Below are 21,796 nucleotides of genomic sequence, written 5' to 3'. Positions count from 1 at the left end.
ATTTAATATTATATAATAAAAATAAACCAGCCCATGCCTCCAATAAGCATTGATTAATACCAAATTAGTATATCTATTTCATTTCTTTCTAAGTTATATATTCATTTAAGTATTATAGTAGTAGTCTTATGGTGTACAATATATAAGTATTATTTACAGTATACAGTATGTATTATAAATATTATTTATTAAGCACCTAATACATGCTGAGTACTTTTTCAGATGCTGAAGATATAGCAGTGAATGAAAGAAAACCCTGCCTTCACAGAGCTCACATTCTAGTGGAGGGTAAGAGACTGGATAAATATACATTCCAGAATGTTCTTTGTTTTCAATTTTCCCTCCTTTCCTTACAAGTAGGGCTTTTCCCGTATGACTACTTCCCATCCTTTTGTCCTAACATCTATTTGCATAATGGCAAGACGGTTGCATCACTGTTCCTTCTGAAACATTCTCCATGAAGAAAAAATATTGCCGGATGGCTGATTTTTGATCAAGTCAGATCCCTCTCCATTCAGAACAAGATGCCGAAAAACACTGTCTCCATGTGTAGTTGTTTAAATCTATTTAAGTTTTCTTTTTTTGAAAGAGAAATTAGTATGTGAGTAAAAGATAACTGCAGGTATGATTTATTTATATTTTTCAATAAGTTTTATTAAGATTACATACGCCTTGTACACTGAAGACTAATATCTGTGTGTTTACTTGGAGGTCTCTGAATTATCATAGGATCATGGAAAATTGTTACTTACAGATAAAAATTGGCTTTTTAGAAAACAGAGTGGGAATAATTAAGAATCACTCCAAGGATATGGTCTAACAGTGGGCTCTTTCACGGATCATATTTTCACAAATCATCTGGTATAAGGATTATACAATGAAACCCTTAAGTTTACATCGATTTTTTAGAGCTGCTTTTGTAGTGACATGACAACCTAAGGGGTAGAAACATCTGGAAGACTTCACACAATTGTGTGGTTGGGCAGAAAAGATGCACATGGCTGTCATTCTGGGCAAGTATATAAGGCAATGAATTTCTATAAAAAATAATCCATGCATCATTTATACAATTAGAGTTCATACTACTACTGTAATCGGGGATGGGGATTTGTGGGCCCTTCCCTGAAGCCATGATCCCTCGATTCTACATTCTAACTTGATCGCCTGTTCACTGTAACACTGTAATACTGATATGGCTCCTCCCACTGTTGTCCCTGTCTTCTTGTGCAGGTCTGGGCTGTCGCCAACACACTGTGGACAGCTTTAAAGAGGAGTAACTTCGTGGGCATTACCCACAGCCCTACCCCACACTCACTGCACCCCTCCCATTGTACGAACCCAAACTAACCGTCCATTGGAAAGATGGGAGCTATTCACACAGTTATAGTCACATTTGTGGGCAGAAGTCTCTCAATTTTGAATTTACAGCTTCAACCTTCTAATCACATCCCTTCCTGGATGTTCTAATAAAACTAAAAGTTCTTCATGTCAGAAACAATACCCTCTCTTCCTGGTCACTCTGGCTAAACCCCTGACTGGCCAGGAAGGAAGACAAGAAAGTGTTAAAGAGATACACTAGGGGATGGAGACAAAACATGAAAGCCTGTGTTCGGATTTCGTTGAGTCTTGAGTGATATTGGACTAGGCATTAACTCTCCGGTCTACTCAAGGACAACGTTATTTTGATTGCATTTTTCCATCACAGTTCATCCTGAGGAGAGGGTATAATACCTTAAACCAAAGCCATACATCTATATCCACATACACGTGTGTGTATTTGGTTAATTCCAATGCGTGTACCTTTCGGTTCACTAATGAAGGGGCTTACTAAGTGGATAGAAGCTTCAAATTTGAAAGCAGATGGTTCACTGGGAAATACGATTTGATGCTCAGCAGATTGAGAAACCTATAGAACTAGGGCTTTTCTGTTCTCATTATTTTTAATACATTGCATTTATAGATGTTTAGCATCATTAAACTTTTCACCATTTCTTTCAACCTCTATTGGTTTATATAATGAACACAAAACAGTAATTCACATGTGAGGAAAACCTGTTTACTAAATCTCTTGTCAGAAGCCTAGGACTCAGAGCTGCAAGAGCTTGTTTTTAGGTCTGACTCTGCCACTGACATGTTTTATGCAAATTTCCTAATCTTTCTGAGCTTCAAACCTCTTCTGTAGAACAAGGATTATAAGGGCCTAACCTATAGGTTTGTTTGAGGAGCAAATGAGATGGAACCTGTAAAGTGCTTTGTTGACTATAAAAAATTATGTAAGGGTTAAATACTTTTATTTTTACAACTTTTCATAATCTTAGAACAGTTCAGAACAACTACTTTGAAATAAAAATAACAAATGACATCACACAAGACACTTTAGGAGTGACCCTTTTCCCCCAGAAAAGCATTATTTATATTAATATCTCAGATACTCACACAGCAGGGGTCTCACAGATAAATAATCCAAAGAGAGGGTCAGATTCATTTTATGTGTGTAGAAACGTACTGTTCAGTTTTTAACTAAACAGTTTATTACATTTTTCTTTAACAGAATTACCTTCCTAGTTAAATTTTAACTCTGCTCATGTCCACCCCAGTTCTTCATTTCAATGTAAAACAAACCCAAGAAAGGGTTTGTTTGAGTGAATTCTTTGAGTGAATTCTCCTTCCCCTGCTCCTACCCATGAAGCACTTTCAAATGCAATGTCTTCACGCTTGGTCTCTGATCTGAAGTTTGAGAAAAATCAAGCCTGTTAACATTATCTTGTATCTCTCAAGCTCACACCCACTGGGTTACTAAAAAGGGGGAAAGAAAGACTTGCAGAGCCGGTGGTAGAGAGAAACAAAAACAATTAAAAATTATTGAAAAACGAAGTTCTTAAAGTCCTTCTTTCTGACTTCCTGCCTTCTTTTCTTCCTTCCACTCATTCATCCGCCTTTCCCTGAATCAGGCAAGGTACTAGATACTGGGATTCAGAAATAAGGCAGTCTCATTTTTCAACTAGGTCCCCATCCTAGTACAGTGAATGCCATCTTATGAGTTAAACCTAGATCTACCTGACACGGAAGCACTTTCTCTTTTCCAGATTGATGCACAAGAAGTTACAGCAAAACAATCAAAGACTATGGAACACAGTGTGTGTGTGCGGTGCATCTGGTGGGCAGTGGAGCATGCCAGCCCAAGACCCAGAAATAAGAAGAAGCTTGGTCTACGCTGAGGGCTGTGAGGAGATGAGCCTGGGTCCTGCCAATTGTCCTGGAAGGAAATGAAGCCGGTCGGTTGAGCACGAGGCCGCACGGGTGTCTTGACAGGACACACGGGGGACCAGAGACGTATGGAAAGATCAGTTTCAAGGGAGCCACAGAATTCTGTGGAACCCCGGGTGAGCATAGGGTTCCAAATCATCAAAAATCCAGAGCTCTTTTTCACATTGATTCAATATGTGTTGCAAAGTTCACTGTGCCTTCCACTTGGCTTTGGAAAAACTAGGAGGATAAATTATTAACATTATTTGGCTGTCTTCACATCCCAGGAAAGTAAGCAATAGACTTGCTGTAGGGGGTGAAAAGAGAATAACCGGCTCAGATGCAACATCTTGTGCTTAAAATTCTTCCATAACACTCTCTAAACTGATTACTGAGGACTGGGCTTTGGGGCATTCTTGAAAAGAACTGCCCTCTTGGCACCTACCAACTGTTTGAGATTTCTCCATCCACCTTCTCCAAATAAGATTTGAAAGGGACAAACCATCATGAGACTGCTCTAAGATTTCCCTCTGTCTCAGTGGAGCCAGAGAAAATGCTGGAAAACAGAGAAATGCTTAACCTATAATGAGGCAAAAAGATGGATGAGTTCTCATCTGCTCAGTAGCCCTCTAAACTTTGGCTCATCTTCGGGTACTAGCCCTGTTTTATACATTCAGACTAGAGAGATGAGAAATATGCCCGAACATGGAAATTTTAAACGGAAGTTCACACTGTGAGCTGTTGTGAGGTGATTAAGAAATTTCAGGAGTCACCAGGTGATAGTGACCGTCAGGGCAAGGAAGGACATATTCCTAATGGTCTGAAATTACTGACTCTGTGTTAGGGAACTTCCAAGGAGCAATCTCATTAGAGGACCACCCATGATGGCTACAGAGACCGGGTGACTCCCACCAGGATGAATCTATATTCTTCTCTGCTACAGCCAGTTGCTAGGAAAAAATGGATCCCGATCGTGGTCTGCTGCATGAAGCAGAGACACTGGCATGAGTTTTGCCATGAGATGGTTCTGGATTCTAATTCCATCTCTGCGTTTACTGTGTAACTTCAGCCGAGGTACGAGACCCATCTAAGCTTCAGTGTCCTCGTTCGGAAAAGTGGGGATGGTGATACACACCTCACAGGTTTGCTAGGTATCTTACATAGGAGCTCAATAAACATATCTCCGCCATCCCCTTGGGACTTCTAATGCAGAAATTCAAGGAGGAGAAGTTTTCAACATACTACTTAAGAATTTAAAAATTCCTGTCAAGAAATGAGCTACTAAACATCTAGCTGAGTTCAGGAACCTTGCTAGAGATTCAGCTAAAACACAGACCACTGAGCCTGATCTCAGTCTCAGGAAATATCTAGAATGTATCAACAAACATATGAATGCAGAGAAGCAAGCTGTGATCACTAGGATGAACATGGATCCATCTAGAATCCATGCCTCTTAACCTCTCTGGCCTCAATTCAGCATCAGTAAGGATTTGGGTTAGATCCTTTTAAAACCAGTTTTACTAAGGTATAATTGACATAATATTTAAACTGTACAATTTGATCAGTTTTGACACGTGTATATGCCATGAAATCATCACCACAATCAAGATAATGAACATTTACAAAAGTTTCCTCATACGCCTTTTAAATCTCCCCTTCTCACCACTCCCAGCCCCCATCCTAAAGCCCCAGGCAAACACTGATCTACATTCCGTCATGTGTATTTTTCTAGAATTTTATACAATTGGAATCATGTCGTGTGTACTCTTTTTTGGTAACTCAGCCATGTTGTTGTGTGTATCAACAGTTGCTTCCTTTTATTGCTGAACAGTGTTCCATCGATTGGATATGCCAAATTTGTTTACTCACTGACCTGTTGATGGATATGTGGGTTCTTTGCAGCCTCTTGCTATGAAAATAAAGCTACTGTGATTATTCAGGTACAGGTCTTTGTATGTACATATGCTTTCAGTTCTCCTGGATAAATACCTGGGAGTGGAATGGCTAGTAAACTGCCGAACTTTTTCCAAAGTGGTTGTAACACTTTACATTCCCTACCAGCAATGTATGAGAGCTCAGTTGTTGTATCCACACAAACCCTTGTCATGGTCAGTACTTTTAATTTTAGCCATTGTCAAAATATGTGTAATAGTATCTTATCGTGGTTTTAATTTGAATTTCTTAATGTCTAATAATGTTGAGTATCTTTTCATGTGATAATTTGCCATTTGTACACCTTCTCTGGTAAAGTGTTCAATTTTTTCCATTTTTAAATTGTATTGCCTCTTATTATTGAATTTGGAGTTCTTTATATATTCTGGATACAAATATCTTATCAGATATATACTTGAAAATATTTTATCCCAATCTGTGCCTTGTCTTTCATTCTCTTAACAATGACTTTCAAAGAGCACAAATTAATTTTGATGAAGTCCGAATTATCAGTGTTTTCTTTTATGGATCATGTTTTTGGTGTTGCATCAAAAAAAATCTTTACCTAACCCAAGTCACAAAGATTTTCTCCTATATTTCCCTCTAGATGTTTTATAGTTTTAGGTTTTAAATTTAGGGCTACGATTCATCTTATGTTTTGTATATGGTGCGAGATATGGATCAAAGTTGTTTTGGTTTTGTTGTGGTGGCGGTAATTTGTAGTTGTTTGCTGCAAATACAATTGTTCCAGCGCCATGTTTGGAAAACACTATCCTTCTTCCACTTACAAAGTGGAAGACTACAAGTCTCTCCTCCCAGACTCTGCGCTATTTTTTAAAATGGTATATATTGTGTGCTTTTATTTCTCCATAGTCTGGTTCCAGGACTCTGCTCTTAACCACATCTTTGTACTGCCTCTGTTACTTTCTTTTTTTTTTTTTTACATTTTTTTTGGAGTATAGTTGCTTTACAATGTTGTGTTAGTTTCTACTGTACAGCAAAGTGAATCAGCTATACGTATACATAGATCCCCTCTTTTTTGGATTTCCTTCCCATTTAGGTCACCACAGAGCACTGAGTATAGTTCCCTGGGCTATACAGTAGGTTCTCATTAGTTATCTATTTTACACATAGTATCAATAGTGTATATATGTCAATCCCAATCTCCCAATTCATCCCATCTCCCTTCCCCCTCGGTATCCATATGTTAGTTCTCTACCTCAGTGTCTCTATTTCTGCTTTGTAAACAAGATTGTCTATACCAGTTTTTTCAGATTCCACATATATACATTAATATATGATATTTGTTTTTCTCTTTCTGACTTACTTCATTCTGTATGACAGTCTCTAGGTCCATCCACATCTCTACAAATGACCCAATTTTGTTACTTTTTATGGCTGAGTAATATTCTGTTGTATATATGTACCACATCTTTTTTATCCATTCCTCTGCTGATGGACATTTAGGTTGTTTCCATGTCCTGGCTATGGTAAATAGTGCTGCAGTGAACACTGGGGTGCATGTGTCTTTTTGAATTATGGTTTTCTCTGGGTGTATGCCCAGCAGTGGGATTGCTAGGTCACATGGTAGTTCTACTTTTAGTTTTTTAAGGAACCTCCATACTGTTCTCCATAGTGGCCGTATCAATTTACATTCCCACCAACAGTGCGAGAGGGTTCCCTTTCCTCCACTCCCTCTCCAGCATTTATTTTTTGTAGATTTTGTGATGATGGCCATTCTGACTGGTGTGAGGTGATATCTCAGTGTGGTTTTGATTTGCATTTCTCTAATGATTAGTGATGTTGAGCATCTTTTCATGTGTTTGTTGGCCATCTGTATGTTTTCTTTGGAGAAATGTCTATTTAGGTCTTCTGCCCATTTTTGGATTGGGTTGTTTGTTTTTTTGATATTGAGCTGCATGAGCTGTTTGTATATTTTGGAGATTAATCCTTTGTCAGTTGCTTCATTTGCAAATATTTTCTCCCATTCTGAGGGTCGTCTTTTCATCTTATTTATGGTTTCCTTTGCTGTGCAAAAGCTTTTAAGTTTAATTAGGTCCCATATATTTACTTTTGGTTTTATTCTCATTACTCTAGGAGGTGGGTCAAAAAAGATCTTGCAGCGATTTATGTCAATGAGTGTTCTGCCTATGTTTTTCTCTAAGAGTTTTATACTGTCTCACCTTACATTTAGGTCTTTAATCCACTTTGAGTTTAGTTTTGTATATGGTGTTAGGGAGTGTTCTAATTTCCTTCTTTTACATGTAGCTGTCCAGTTTTCCCAGCATCATTTATTGAAGAGGCTGTCTTTGCTCCATTCTGGCCAGGTATATTCTGGCCTCCTTTGTCATAGATTAGGTGACCATAGCTGCATGGGTTTATCTCTGGGCTTTCTATCCTGTTCCATTGATCCATATTTTGACTTTGTGCTATTTTTGCCTAACATTTTACTTCTACATATCTTATAACCCTCAAAATACACTTATTATTTTTGCTTTAAGCAGTGGTTTATCTTTTAAAGATATTTAAATCTTTAAAAATCTTTATATTTAGTTAACATGTAGTTAACATTTCTAGTACTCTTTATTCCTTGTGGAGATCCAGATTTCCTGATGGCATCATCTTCTTTCTTTCTGTTTGAAGGACTTCCTTTAACATTTCCTTCTAGCTGGTGATGAATTCATCCAGCTTTTGTACATCTGAAAAATTATTTTTGCTTTCTTTTTGAAAGGTGTATTCACCAGGCAAAGAATTCTAGTATGACAATTCTTTTTCTTTCAGTAAAGATATTGCTCCACTGTCTCCTAGCTGGCATTGCTGCTGATGAGAAATCTGCCATCTTCGTATCTTTGTTCTCCTGTATGAAATTATCTTTTCTTTCCTGTGGCTGCTTTTAAAATTTTCTGTTTATCACTTATCTTACTGATTTGATTATGATGTGTTGTGATGTTTTTCTTCACGTTTCTTGTGTTTGGTGTTCATTTAGCTTCGTGGAGCAGCGGTTTTATAGTCTTTATCAAATTTGGATTTTTTCTGAAATTATTCAATTTTTTAATCTCAGGCATTGTAGTACTCATCTCTTGAAGATGGATTGGGTCTTTTTTATATTTTTTGTCTTTCTACTTCACATGTTCAACCTTCCCTCTAGCTTCTTAAACATACTGAATACAGTTTTAATGGCTTTAAAACCTGTGCTAGTGTCATTATCTGCATCAAGTTTATATCATTTTCAATCAATTGATTTTTCTCATTAAAGATAGCATTTTCTTGCTTATCTGCATGTTGTTGGATGCCAGAAACTGTGAATTTTATCTTGTTGGGTGCTGGATATTTTGTTATTCCTACCTGTGTATTCATATACTTTGTTCTGAGAGATTAAGCTACTTTGCAAAAATAACATATCCTTTTGATTCTTGCTTTCAAGCATTGTTACTTTGGACCAGAAACACTTTTAATCTACATTAATTGCCCCACTAATGAGGTAAAGCCTTCGGAAGTACTCTACCTGATGTTCAATGAGTTTTTATATTTTCCATTCTAGGTAATGAGAATGGGCAGTATTCCCAACCCTGTGTGAGCTCTGGGAATTGTTCCCTCTAATTCTTCAAGGTGATTCTTTTTCTGGCCTCAGGTTGTTTAATCACACATATGCTGGTCAGTACTCAGACAATTACTTAAGAGAACCCCTTGCAGATCCCCGGAATTTCCACTCTCTGAGTGTTTCTCTCCTCCCTTCTTCTGTTCTGTGAATTCCACCTTCCTCAGCATCCCTGGACTCTCAGTGCCATCTCCTGAACCCATGGAGACTGTGAGACTTGGCCTGGGTTCCTCCTCCTTGCTTTGCAGCCTAGAAACTTTCTCCAGGAAATAAGGTAGGGCATTTGTAGGACTTCTTTATTTGTTTTTCTTATGTCTACTGTGTGAGAACCATTGTTTCATTGTTTTGTCTGATTTTTTTAGTTATTTCAAGTGGGAGAGTAAATCCAGCCCCTATTACTCCTTCTTGATCATAAACAGAAGTCTTTGGGCTAAATATTTTCCAAATATCTTCTCACTCTAATTTAAAAAAACCATTTATAGTTAAAATAATGGGTATGGGGACACAGACAGACAGACTGAAAAAATTCCCTTAAGGTTTTTGTGGAGGTTTGGGGTGTATTTTTTGTTTGTTCTATTCTGTTAACAAATGGACTCTGTAAATTTATTTCCGTAAAATAATTCAGATTAAAAATTTATATGAACAGCATCTGGATGGTGACAAAAATTTTTTAAATCACCATGATTAATCAAAAAAAAATTTCATCTATTTTTTTACCCTTTTATCTTCATTCTTCTCGATCATTCTGATCCAACAGTGTTCACAGTGCCTTCCTTCCTTAAATGCTTTTTCCCTTGGCCTTGTAACACTGTACTCACCTCAGAATCTCACTATTTCTTGACCACTTTATGTCTATTTGCTTTTCCATTTCCCCCCCACCATCCTCCTTACTACAGATGTTCCTGGGCTCGGTCTTTGTCCGTCACCCTCCCTTCCATGTGCCCTCCAACAGAAACTTCCTTTTCTATGCTGTGAACTTACAAGTCTGAATTTGTGATTCATGTTCTCTTCCAGGCATCAGCCATGTAGAGCCACATTCCCATTAGACGTTTACATATCTAGGCTCCATCGTCCCTGGATTCTCAACTTGACCTCACTATCTTTCATTGTCCCCCACCATTCTCATCTCTATCCATTGACTGCACCATTCTTCCAGCAACCCAAGTTTTCAATTCTGTAGTAATCCACGTTTCATTTGAGTCTCCTTTATGCCTTAAGCCAGGCAGTCACCTAGCTTTACCTTTGTTTTCTGTAAAATCCTTCAGTAACGTTTTTCTTTCCCTTTCCACAGCCTCCTCCCTGATCTAGAGTCGATACTCCATGGCGTGTGATGATAAAGCTAGTATGAACACCTGGATCTTCTGCAGAGCCCTAATTCAGGGCTGCTTAACAAATGTTTCCTGGCTGTCTCTGGCTGTGTAGGTTGAATAAATGAACTGGTAGTTCCTTGCAATAGTGGGTCATTTCACTCCATAATCCTATCATTGTTCCCAGTACTGCAAGCCTAATATTTCATCCTTCTTCCCGTGAACAAAGCCTAAGGACATCATTTTTCAGATTTTCCATCTCAGACCAGAGTGAACATCATGCAGAAAGATGACAGATGCAGAAAGGTGACATAATGCTGCAACTCCCTGCTGTGAAACATACTCATTTTCGTATTTTTCACACTAGACTTAGAGTTTCAACTTGTTTATTATTCCTTTCAATGTTATAAAAGCCAGCACATTAATCAGTTATTCTGCATATTAATATTCACTAAAGTAAGATGGCTTTGAAAAGTAAAGTGAAGGCAAGTAAAGTAAAATTTCCTTCAAAGTATCCATTGGATTTAGAATAAAATATGTTCAATTCCTGGTTTTTTAATCCAGGCACCCCAGGAAGAGGATGGAGACAAGATGGTGGAGTAGAAGGACATGAGCTCCAGCACCCCAGGAAGTTACATTGAAATTTGGGCTTCCATGTGATTTGGTTAAGCAGAAGCCTCAGTCACCCTTTTGCATACCAGGAGATGATAAAGCATCAGCAAGGGAAAGTGTTAACTAGGTCATTTGAGGGAGACAAGAGTACTTGGGCTATTTTAAAGGGGGAAGAAGCAGCTAAGAAATTAATTAATATACTAGAAATGAAATGTAAGTGATTTTAAAGAATCGTTGGGCATCTGAACTGTTAAAATAAAAGGATGACTACCAAGGATTCCCTATCAGGGTTTCTTAACTTTGGCACTATTGACATCTTGGCCTGGGTAATTCTTTGTTGTGAGGGGCAGTCCTACGCATTGTTGGATGTGTAGCAGTATCCCTTGATTTTATCCATCTCTGATGCCAGCAGAGTCCACCCTATTGTGACAACCAAAAATATCTCCATACACTGCCAAATGTCCCCTAGGGGGCAAAATTGAGACCCACTGCTATATATTAATGAACTACATCTTTTGATATCATTACTTATAGAAGCCTACATATTCAAAGCAGCTAAATGAAGCAACATGTGAAAAGTGAAAGCTCTAGGATATGTGGAAACCAACAGTTATAAAAGAGTATCAGAGGTCTTTGGTATTCATGTTTTCATTTGCATCTGCTTATTTCAGTGGTTACCAGTTTGGTTTCACTTTTTACTCCCAAATTTAAGAGATTTGCATTAGAGAACACAATACCTTCTTTTTCCTTTTTTGGTAAAATAGCATTTTAAGCTACACATTGCAAGTCCACAAAGAAGAGAAGAACATAAGCACAAATTAAAATCAACATGCATATAGTTTGAAAGAGAGAAAGTTCTCAATTTTATGGAGAAGGCAAGAAAAGCACATTTTTTCCTTCTTATTTAATAGCTTGGTAGGAAAACAAGAAGCACTAAAGTTGTTATCACATGTTTCCTGGTGACTAGAATATCTTACCATATCTCTCAGAAAGTCTCATATCTCTCAAAAATTGGTACAGCCCCATCTCACCATACCACTTAGGCACTGCAATCAGTTTAACAGAGAACAAAGGTAACAGTGGCTTAAACAAGACAGAATTATATTTCTTTTTCACTTTAAGTGAAAGGTACTGAATTAGGTGATCTAGTGGTGGTCGGGTGGCACATGGTCACCAGGGACTCAGATTTCTTCTTTCTACACAACTGTCCTTAGCAGACGGCTCTCATTCTCAAGGACATAAGATGCCTTCTGGTGCTACAACTGTCACGTCCAAGTTGTAGATTAGAAAAAGGAAAAATAGAAGGACACTTCTTCCCACTTCCTCTATCTTTAAAGAGACTTCCCAGAAGTTCCAAGCCATACTTTCACTCATATCTCATTGAGTGAAACAAGTCATATGACCACACCTCCATAATTCCCCTCTCCTGGCTCCGCTGTGGAGCAGGCCAAGGTCAGGCTACCTGAGGCCACACCCTTGCTCAGCTTCTTCCCCTTCCCTAATCTGCTTTCCTCACTCTCTTACAGGTTCTTTTCTTTTTCCTCAATAAATCACATGTACTAAATCCCTGTCTCATGCTCTGCATCTAGGGAAACTAACCTAAGACTTCAAGCTATTCATCTAGTTTTGCTCTCATTCAAGCCACCTTACTGCCCACCTCCAGGGCTATGTTGCTTCTTACATTCCATCACTTTAGTTGTTGAGGTTCCTAGATGAACTCTTATTAGATATGTTTATTAAAGTATTATTCGACGAGTTTATTAAATTGCTATAATGATCTCTTAATGAGATCAAAGTTCTTGTGGTCAGCATCTGGCTTACACATGCCCACGGGCCACCATTCTCAGAGAAAGACCACTGGCCTACATGCTAAAATGTCGCACTCAGGATGGTACGTCTCCACTGTATTTAATTCACTTTGTGAGATTAGCATAAGCAGAGGCTTAGCTGCTGTAACTCTGTTTACTAGATTTTGAACATTCCTAATTGCTTCTTCAAAATTTCTCTCAACGAATAATGAAACAACCAATGAATGACTCAGAACTTCAAACACTCCATGGATAAAGAAAAGTGTAGTACATATGTACAACGGAATACTACTCAGCCAAAGAGAAAGAATGAAATAATGCCATTTGCAGCAACATGGATGCACCTAGAGATTATCATACTAAGTGAAGTAAGTCAGAAAGAGAAAGACAAATACCGTATGATATCACTTATATGTGGAATCTAAAATATGACACAAATGAACTTATTTACGAAACAGAAACAGACTCACAGACATAGAGAACAGACTGGTGGTTGCCAAGGGGCCATGGGGGAAGGATGGATTGGGAGTTTGGGATTAGCAGATGCAATCTATTATATATATGTATAACGATCACTTTGCTGTACACCAGGAACTAACACAGCATTGTAAATCAACTATACATCAATAAAATAAAATGTTTTTAAAAGCAAGAAGAAAAGAACTTCAAACATTCCAAATACATGAACAGAGTCAGCACCTCTACTCCTTGCTTCTTAAACTGACCCCACCTCCCCAGAGATGGCACAGGAAGACCACCACAGATGAGTGGCACTGGTGGAGTGCTGCTTCAAGGACGACCTCCTGCCTCCTGCTGGAGAACAGGGCCTCCACGGGGGCAAAACATCACAGGGTTCTGAAGTCCTCCAACAGGTAGATGAACCTGCATCCCTCAAGGCAACAGCTGGCACCTCTTATCATCACCCATGGGACCCTTCCTCCTGGCACACCCGGACTTTAGCTCAGGTGTTTGAGACAAGTCTTATTAATATGGAATAACCTCACATTACCTGACTGAAAATTAATTTTGTCCATTTTATATGACACCTCATTTTAAAGTTAAAACACTGAATAACACTCAGAGAAAGGTTGAGCACCCGCCCAGGGCCAGTGCTGGATCTGCAAAGCGCTAACTGCAGTGCTAACTGCAAAGCCGTGCTCTTATCCACTACTATCTCAATTTGTAAATTATATATCACTTAAGCAAAAAAACTGAAGTAGAAAATAGTGAACTATGAAAGATATTACATGGCTCTCTTCTGAAAGAAAGTATTCTGTGTTCCCTACCATTTCCACAATACTGTTTCTATTTTTTAATGCAATGCATCTCAAAAGAGATAAAAGAAAATTGCTATGTAACAGAGGTGTCAAATATTCATGCTGTACCTATAAGGAAGGGTTTGACTTTCAGTAATGAAAAAACATTACTTCTATAATCATAGATAAATTATTTTGAAAAGATATGGTGATGTCTTCCTAAAAGGCAAAATAAATTTATCTTAGTATAGTTTTTGCTTTTATGAAAGAGGAATTCTATTTCTGGCCAGCCAAAGGAAATATTTTAAATTATTATATCTTTCTTAGAATATCTGGGACTCCATATCCACTTATGCTACAAACTCCCAAGTTTGACCAAATAATGAGTCTTGAAATGTTCAAATTATCATCAAAATGTATGAAAACTTTTAAAATATTAAAATTTCTATGTCACTATTTCCTATCCAAATCTTAAAGTTTTGTAGCAATGAGTCAGCCAAAGTACTCCCCTATAGAACATTATGCATGTAAATGAGATTTATAAGATGTTTACATTTGAATCAGTACCAAGCACGCATACGCACACACATTCACAAAGTTATTCTTTCATCATGGGCATTGCTCATATTATTAACAGGAACAGCAATCAATATATTAACCTTTGTGATTTCTAGATCTGATTACAGAAAGATACATAAATGTACAAAAGTTCATAAAACATAAATGCAGTTTATTAAAGTATTTACATTAATGCTATCATACTATATATAATGTTGCAATATGTAATATTATTATACTTATTATAAAGTGAATGCTCATATAACCACCACTCATATCAAGAAACAGAGAATTGTCAGCACCCTTGGAGGCCCTCCACGTGTCCCTACTGATGACAATATCTTCCCTGTCTCCAGTAGTACCCACACCTGATTTTTGTAACAGTAATCACCTATTTTTGAAATTTACATCAATGAAGTTATTCTGTTGTGTTTTGTTTGTTTGTTTGTTTGTTTTTTGTGGTACGCAGGCCTCTCACTGTTGGGGCCCCTCCCGTTGTGGAGCACAGGCTCCAGACGCGCAGGCTCAGAGGCCATGGCTCACGGGCCCAGCCGCTCCGCGGCATGTGGGATCTTCCCGGACCGGGGCACGAACCCGTGTCCCATGAATCGGCAGGTGGACTCTCAACCACTGCGCCACCAGGGAAGCCCTATTCTGTGGTTTTAATCTTTCACTTACTGTTATGTTCATGAGGTTCTTCTATTTTCTTCATTTTCATTGCTTTGTAATATCCCTTTGTATGAATAGATCATAACTGATTTATCCATTCTACTGCTGATGAACATTACCAGCTTGGGGCTGCTAAGTACATTCTTGACCTGCATTCTGTTATATATGTATAAATTTCTCTTGAGTACATACCTAGAAATAAAATTGTTGGCTTGTTGGCTTTGCATGTTCTCAACTTAACTAGATGTTGAACCATTTCCCAGAGTAGGTGTATTAATTTATAAACCCATATCCATTCATGAGAGTTGTCAGCGCTCTAAATGTTTGCCAATTCATTAAAGTCTGTTAATGTCAGACTTTTCACTTTTTGTCGGTATGCTTGGTGTGTAATGAAATCTCACGTGATCTTAATTTGCATTTCCTTGATTAATAATGGCACAGATTATCATTTCATGTTTCCTCACCATTATAAGTCCTTTGTCCATTTTTCTATTCAGTGGTCTGCATTTTTTAAAATCTACTGGAGATAATTTTAAAATCTACTTTTTATATATCTTGGATATTAATACTTTGCCAAATATAATCTTCCTATCCTTACATTTTCTTTATGATTTTTTTGATGAACCAAAGTTGTGATTTTAATATAGTTAAATTTATCAAATAGTTTCCCTTATGGTTAGTGCTTTATGTATCTTGTTTAAGAAATGCTTCTCAAACCCCAGATCATAATGATATTATCTACTTGAAGTTCTGTAGTTTTGTTTTCACATTTAGGTCTGTTATCTACTTGGAATTTACTTCTTTTTTTCACTCTTCTTACAATATTTTAGATTTTCTTTTTAAACTTATTTTTATTGAATAATAGTTGATTTATAATATTATATTAATTTCAGGTGTATAGCATAGTGATTCAATATTTTTTATAGACTATACTTCATTTAAACTACTATATATAAAATATGTAACTAATAAGGACCTACTGTATAGCTCAGGGAACTCTACTCAATTCTCTGTAGTGACCTATAGAGAAAAGAATCTTAAAAAGAGTGGATATATGTATATGTATAACTGAATCACTTTGCTGTACACCTGAAACTAACACAACTTTGTAAATCAACTATACTTTAATAAAACATTTTTTAAAATGAAATATCAACTTTCCAAAGTTAAAAAAAATAAAATTACAAAATAATTACTATATTGCCCTGTGTTGTACAATATATCCTTGTTGCTTATTTATTTTATACATAATAGTTTATACTCTCAATCCCATACCCCTATCTTGCCCCCCTCCTCCCCTCTCCCCACTGGTAAGCACTAGTTTGTTCTCTATATCTCAGAGTCTGTTTTTGTTTTGTTATATACATTTGTTTGTGTTATTTTTTAGACTCCACATATAGGTGAAAACATGAAGTATTTGTCTTTCTCTGTCTGACTTATTTCACAAAGCATAAAATACCCTCTAGGTCCATCCATATTGTTGCAAATGGAAGAATATCATTTTTATGGCTGAGTAATATTCCATTGTGTGTATATATATATATATATGTATATATATATATATATATACACACACATCACAACTTCTCTATCCATTCATCCGTTGATGGACACTTGGGTTGCTTCTGTATCTTAGCTATTGTAAATAGCGCTGCTATGAACACTGGGGTGCATGTATCTTTTTGAGTTAGTGTTTTCATTTTTGTCAGATACACATACAAGAGCGGAACTGCTGGATCATATGGTAGTTCTATTCTTAGTTTTTTGAGGAACTTCCATACTGTTTTCCATAGTGGCTGCACCAATTTACATTCCCACCAACAGTGTACAAGGGCTCCCTTTTCTCCACATCCTAGCCAACATTTATGTGTAGACTTTTTGATGTCAGTCATTCTGACAGGTGTGAGGTGGCACCTCACTGCAGTTTTGATTTGCATTTCTCTAACAATTAGCAATGTTGTGTATCTTTCATGTGCCTGTTAGCTATCTGTATACCTTCTTTGGAAAAATGTCTATTCAGGTCTTCTGCTTATTTTTTAATTGGATTGTTTGTTTATCAATATTGAGTTGTATGAGCTGTTTATATATTTTAGATATTAACCCCTTATCAGTCACATCATTTGCAAATATTTTCTCCCATTCAGTAGGTTGTCTTTTCATTCTGTCAATGGTTTCCTCTACTGTGTAAAAGCTTTTAAGTTTAATTAGGTTCCATTTGTTTATTTTTGCTTTTATTTCTTTTGCCTTAGGAGACAGATCAAAAAAAAATTGCTATAATTTATGTCAAAGAGAGTTCTGCCTATGCTCTCTTCTAGGAGTTATATGGTTTCAGGTCTTACATTTAGGTCTTTAATCCATTTTGAGTTTATTTTTGTATGTGGTGTTAGGGAGTGTTCTAATCTCATTGTTCTACATGTAGCTGTCCAGTGTTCCCAGCACCACTTACTGAAGACTGTCTTTTCTCCATTCTCCATTCTTGCCTCCTTTGTCACAGCTTAATTGACCATAGGTGCGTGGGTTTATTCTGGGCTCTCTATCCTGTTCCATGTATCCATGTGTCTATTTTTGTGCCAGCACCGTGCTGCTTTGATTCCTGTAGTTTTGTGTTATAGTCTGAAGTCAGGGACCACGATACCTCCAGGTTTGTTCTTTTTTCTCCAGATTGTTTGCTCTGGCAATTTGGGGTCTTTTGTGCTTCCATACAAATTTTAAGATTATTTGTTCTAGATCTGTGAAAAATATCACAGGTATTTTGATAGGGATTGCATTTAATCTGTAGATTGCTTTGGGTAGTATGTGCTTTATAATAAATCTTGATATCCGGAAGAACAAATCCTCCCATCCTCTTGTTCTTATCCAAGAGGGTCTCTACTTTTCTTAAACTTTTGCCTTTCCAAATAAACATGAGAATCAGCTTTAAAGATCCACAAAAATAACACAACAAAAAAACTGCAGCTGAGTTATTTTTATGAGATGCTTTTAAAATACTGATTCAATTTCTTAATGATTATAGGTCTATTCAGTTTTGTTTCGTTTTTGGCCATGCCACAAAGCTTGCAGGATCTTAGTTCCCCAACCAGGAATTGAACACAGGCCACGGCAGTGAAAGCACCAAGTCCTACCCGGTGCTTTGGACTGCCAGGGAATTCCCAGTTTTGTTATATTTTTAAGGACTCTGTCTTATCTAATTATCTAACTTTTCAAATGTACTGACGTAAAGTTGCCTATCTGCAGTGATATCCCATTTTTTCTTCCCAATAATGGGTATTTGTGACCTCATTTTTGCCTTGATCAACTAACCAATGTTTTATCAATTTTATTAGCCATTTTGAAATATCAATTTCTGGCTTCCTTTATCCTCTCTACTACTTTTCTATTTCCTATTCCATTTACTTCTGTTCTTATTTCTTTCTTCTTCATTGTTTGGTTTATGTTGTTGCCGACTTTCTAAGTTCTTGAGATGGATGCTGAGCTCTGTCTTTCACCACCTCTAATGTAAGAATTTAAGGCTCTGTATTTCCTTCTAAGAACGGCTTTAGCCATGCCCTATAAGTTTTGAAGTGTAGTATTTTAATTACCAGTCAGTTCATAATATTTTCTGATTTCCATTATGGCTTATCTTTGATCCAAAAGATAATCATAAAATTTCTTCTATTCTAACATAAAAGGATTTTCTACATATCTTTTTGCTATTGATTTCCAGCATAATCACATTATGATAAGAGAAACATAATCTCTATGATTTTAGTCCCTCTACAACATATTGAGACTCTATGGCTTAGTACATTTCCATGTGTGATTAAGAAGGTGTAGGGTACAGTGTTTTATATATGTCCATTAGATCAAGTGCTTTAATTGCATTGGTCACAGTCTCTATACCCTTAATAAGGTCCTTAAGACTCAACTCTTCTGGAACTGGCAAATTCCCTACAGCAAAGGTGTTTTAGTCCCCTGCTTACCAGTCTGGATTCCTGTGTTCCCTTCAATTTTTTTGTTTGTTTGTTTTTGTTTTTGCGGTACGCGGGCCTCTCACTGTTGTGGCCTCTCCCGTTGCGGAGCACAGGCTCCGGACGCGCAGGCTCAGCGGCCCATGGGCCCAGCCGCTCCGCCGCATGTGGGATCTTCCCAGACCGGGGCACGAACCCGTGTCCCCTGCATCGGCAGGCGGACTCTCAACCACTGCGCCACCAGGGAAGCCCTGTTCCCTTCAATTTTACATGGTAATTCCTAATTTTTTTGTCGGCATTTTGATGTGATGCTTTTAATATGTTTTCATGTCTTATCCAACCTTTTGAGTTGCTTTTAATGAGAAGGTGATCTGAATAGCCTAGCCTGCCATTTAAGAACCTGGAAATTCTAGTTCCTGCCAATGTTATCAGCTCTGATTTTTTTCTCTTATCTAATTTAATACTCTTTTATGTGAAGTAATGTAATTCTTCTGACTTCATTTCTCCTTATTGATTTTATATTATTTCAGGAATTGATCAGCAAAGTTTAAGTGATCTAAACTCTCCTATCTCAAATATGTGGAATTCTTCCTGGCTAAAAGTTCTCAAAAGCCTGTTTGAACTTACTGACCCTAATCACATCTTTCAAAAGAAATTCTTGGATACCTGCCCTTGGTATATAGGCTGCCAAAAGATATTAGCATTCCTAACCTCTGCCACCACACTATCCATTACAAATAAATTTTGATTTATAGCCTAAAAAAAGCCTATTTGAACTTCTTAATCTTGAAAATCCTTAACTGGTTATAAAATTGTAATATGTATTACAAGGAGCTTGTTAGGACAGATACTCTTCATTGGATAATGTGCTGCTGTTTCCAGTTACGGTGTGGTTGTGTTTTCTGTTGGCTGATAGCATCCTGTAACAATGTAGGATGACGTACCATACAATGGAAATAACACAAGGTTTGAAATTGAACTTTTAGGTCCAAATCCCAGCTCTGACAATAAAGCACTAACTGGCTCATGGAAAATCACTTCACCTCTCTGGGCCTGTCTGTTCATCTGTAAAATGGGTTTAAGACCACCTACTCATGGGTTCCTTCAAGGATCAAATGAGATCACATACACATAAGAACTGAGCATCATGCCCAGCCCAGAGTAAATACCCAGTAGGAGTCTGTCATTGAGTCTGGAGGCACCAAACCCTTAAAGCACTAGAAAGGCAGAGGAAAAATGTTAAATATAAGCTCCATAGTATTATATGAGAGAGGGATTTGAAAGTGCAAATAGCACATTTGCAAATAGCAAAGATACTGTGTACATATATGATAATGTTATGCAAGGAAAAGTATGACTGAAAGAACAATTAATAAAGAAAAATATCAGTTAAATTCTTTGTTTCTTTTTTTCCTGTTTCTGAAATTCTTAAAAGAATGAAATCTCTTTCAGAATTCATAATGCTGGGTTTGGGACTTTTTTGCATTCTGTATGTGTGCAGCTGTTCCTCCACTATAAGTATGCACATCTGCTCATTAGCAATACAATATAATTCCCACTGTCTAATTATTTGCAGATGATAGATTCCTTGTACGTGGGCTAAAAAAAGGATAGTCCTTCAAAACTGGTGACTTATTTTAAAAGACCAACTTAAAAGGGTCAGCACAACGAAGTTCAGATATTAATTTGGCAGTTCAAATATATGAACACCAGCACTTAATTGCCAACTTGATGAGAAACAGAAGGAAAAGAGGATTTTTCTCTCTTCAATTAATATTCCCCGATAGACAGCACCAGGCACTGGCTTCTCTATGGTGCACCTGGAAAGAGGCTATGAAGCAAACCTGCTAAAGTTGGAGCAGACCAGCCCCACCGCAGATTCTCAGGGAACCACGCACCTCTAGCGATGCTGCACAGTGAGTGCAGGGCTGTGCTGGGAGGGGGATGTGTGGTCCACGGACACTGAACGGAGAAGAGTCCTTGGGGTCTCTAGTCTCAACCACGGGCTGAGGAACCACATTAATCCCCTACTCTTGGCTCTGAGGGTGAGGCAGCAAGCCAGGGTGTGTGGTCCTAGGGCTCCATGAAACCAACATCAGAGACAGTGTGGCCCATGGGGACAGCCAGATGAAGCTTCTGAGACACCTGGGAGCTCCCTGTGGGAGGGTGGAGGGGGGATGTGGGAGGGAAAGGGATGCTGAGCACTGGATTGAGGATGAAGGGTATGAACCAAGCATAGGAAATGATCAAGCGTATTCAAAACATAAGATGGGGAAAATGAGAGGGAAAGAAATGGAGAAATACTGGGGTTCAAGAGAGAGCAAGGCCCACAAATGGGAGGTGGTGAAATGGCTCTTACACGGGCAGGATGAGGATGGTGGCTATTATAGATGACATGCTTATTCTGTGCCCGGCACGGGGCTCTGCACAACAGACTACATTCCTTCATACATCTTGACGGACACTCATGGGAGAGGAACCGTTTTACAGATGGGAAAACTGAGGTTCGTTCATTCATTTGTTCAATGAAAAAATATTTCATATGAAGCTTACTTTCTAGAAGAGGAGACAGTTAATAAACAATAAACAGACAAATCAGTCCACCCTGTGGTAAGTGTTAGGAAGAAAAGAGAGAGCAGTGATGGCAAAAGCCGGGAGGAGGGCTGGAGAGCCTCCTTTAGTTAGGGCGGGTCAGCGAAAACCTCTCTGAGGACGTGACTCTTTAAGCTGAAGGAAAGGAAGGAGCCAATCACGCCAACAGCTGTGGGCAGATGGAGCAGTGGGTATGGGCCCAGCAAGGGAGCACCTGTGTCTTCCAGGAATGGGGCAAATGCAGGCCAGGACGCAGACATGCGGTGCGTGA

The 21,796-nt window shown here is 38.0% G+C and overlaps 1 protein-coding gene across 2 annotated transcripts in view; it reads right to left on the bottom strand.

Annotated features, from left to right (window-relative positions):
- Positions 1-21,796, bottom strand: part of MSRA (methionine sulfoxide reductase A) — a 374,255-nt gene that overhangs the window by 99,950 nt on the left and 252,509 nt on the right. The window lies entirely within an intron of this gene.

This window comes from Lagenorhynchus albirostris, chromosome 7 (genome assembly GCF_949774975.1).
Source record: "Lagenorhynchus albirostris chromosome 7, mLagAlb1.1, whole genome shotgun sequence".
Lineage (NCBI taxonomy): Eukaryota > Metazoa > Chordata > Mammalia > Artiodactyla > Delphinidae > Lagenorhynchus > Lagenorhynchus albirostris.
The sequence above is the reverse complement of the archived record's forward strand: the minus strand, read 5'-3'. Positions and strand labels throughout refer to the sequence as shown.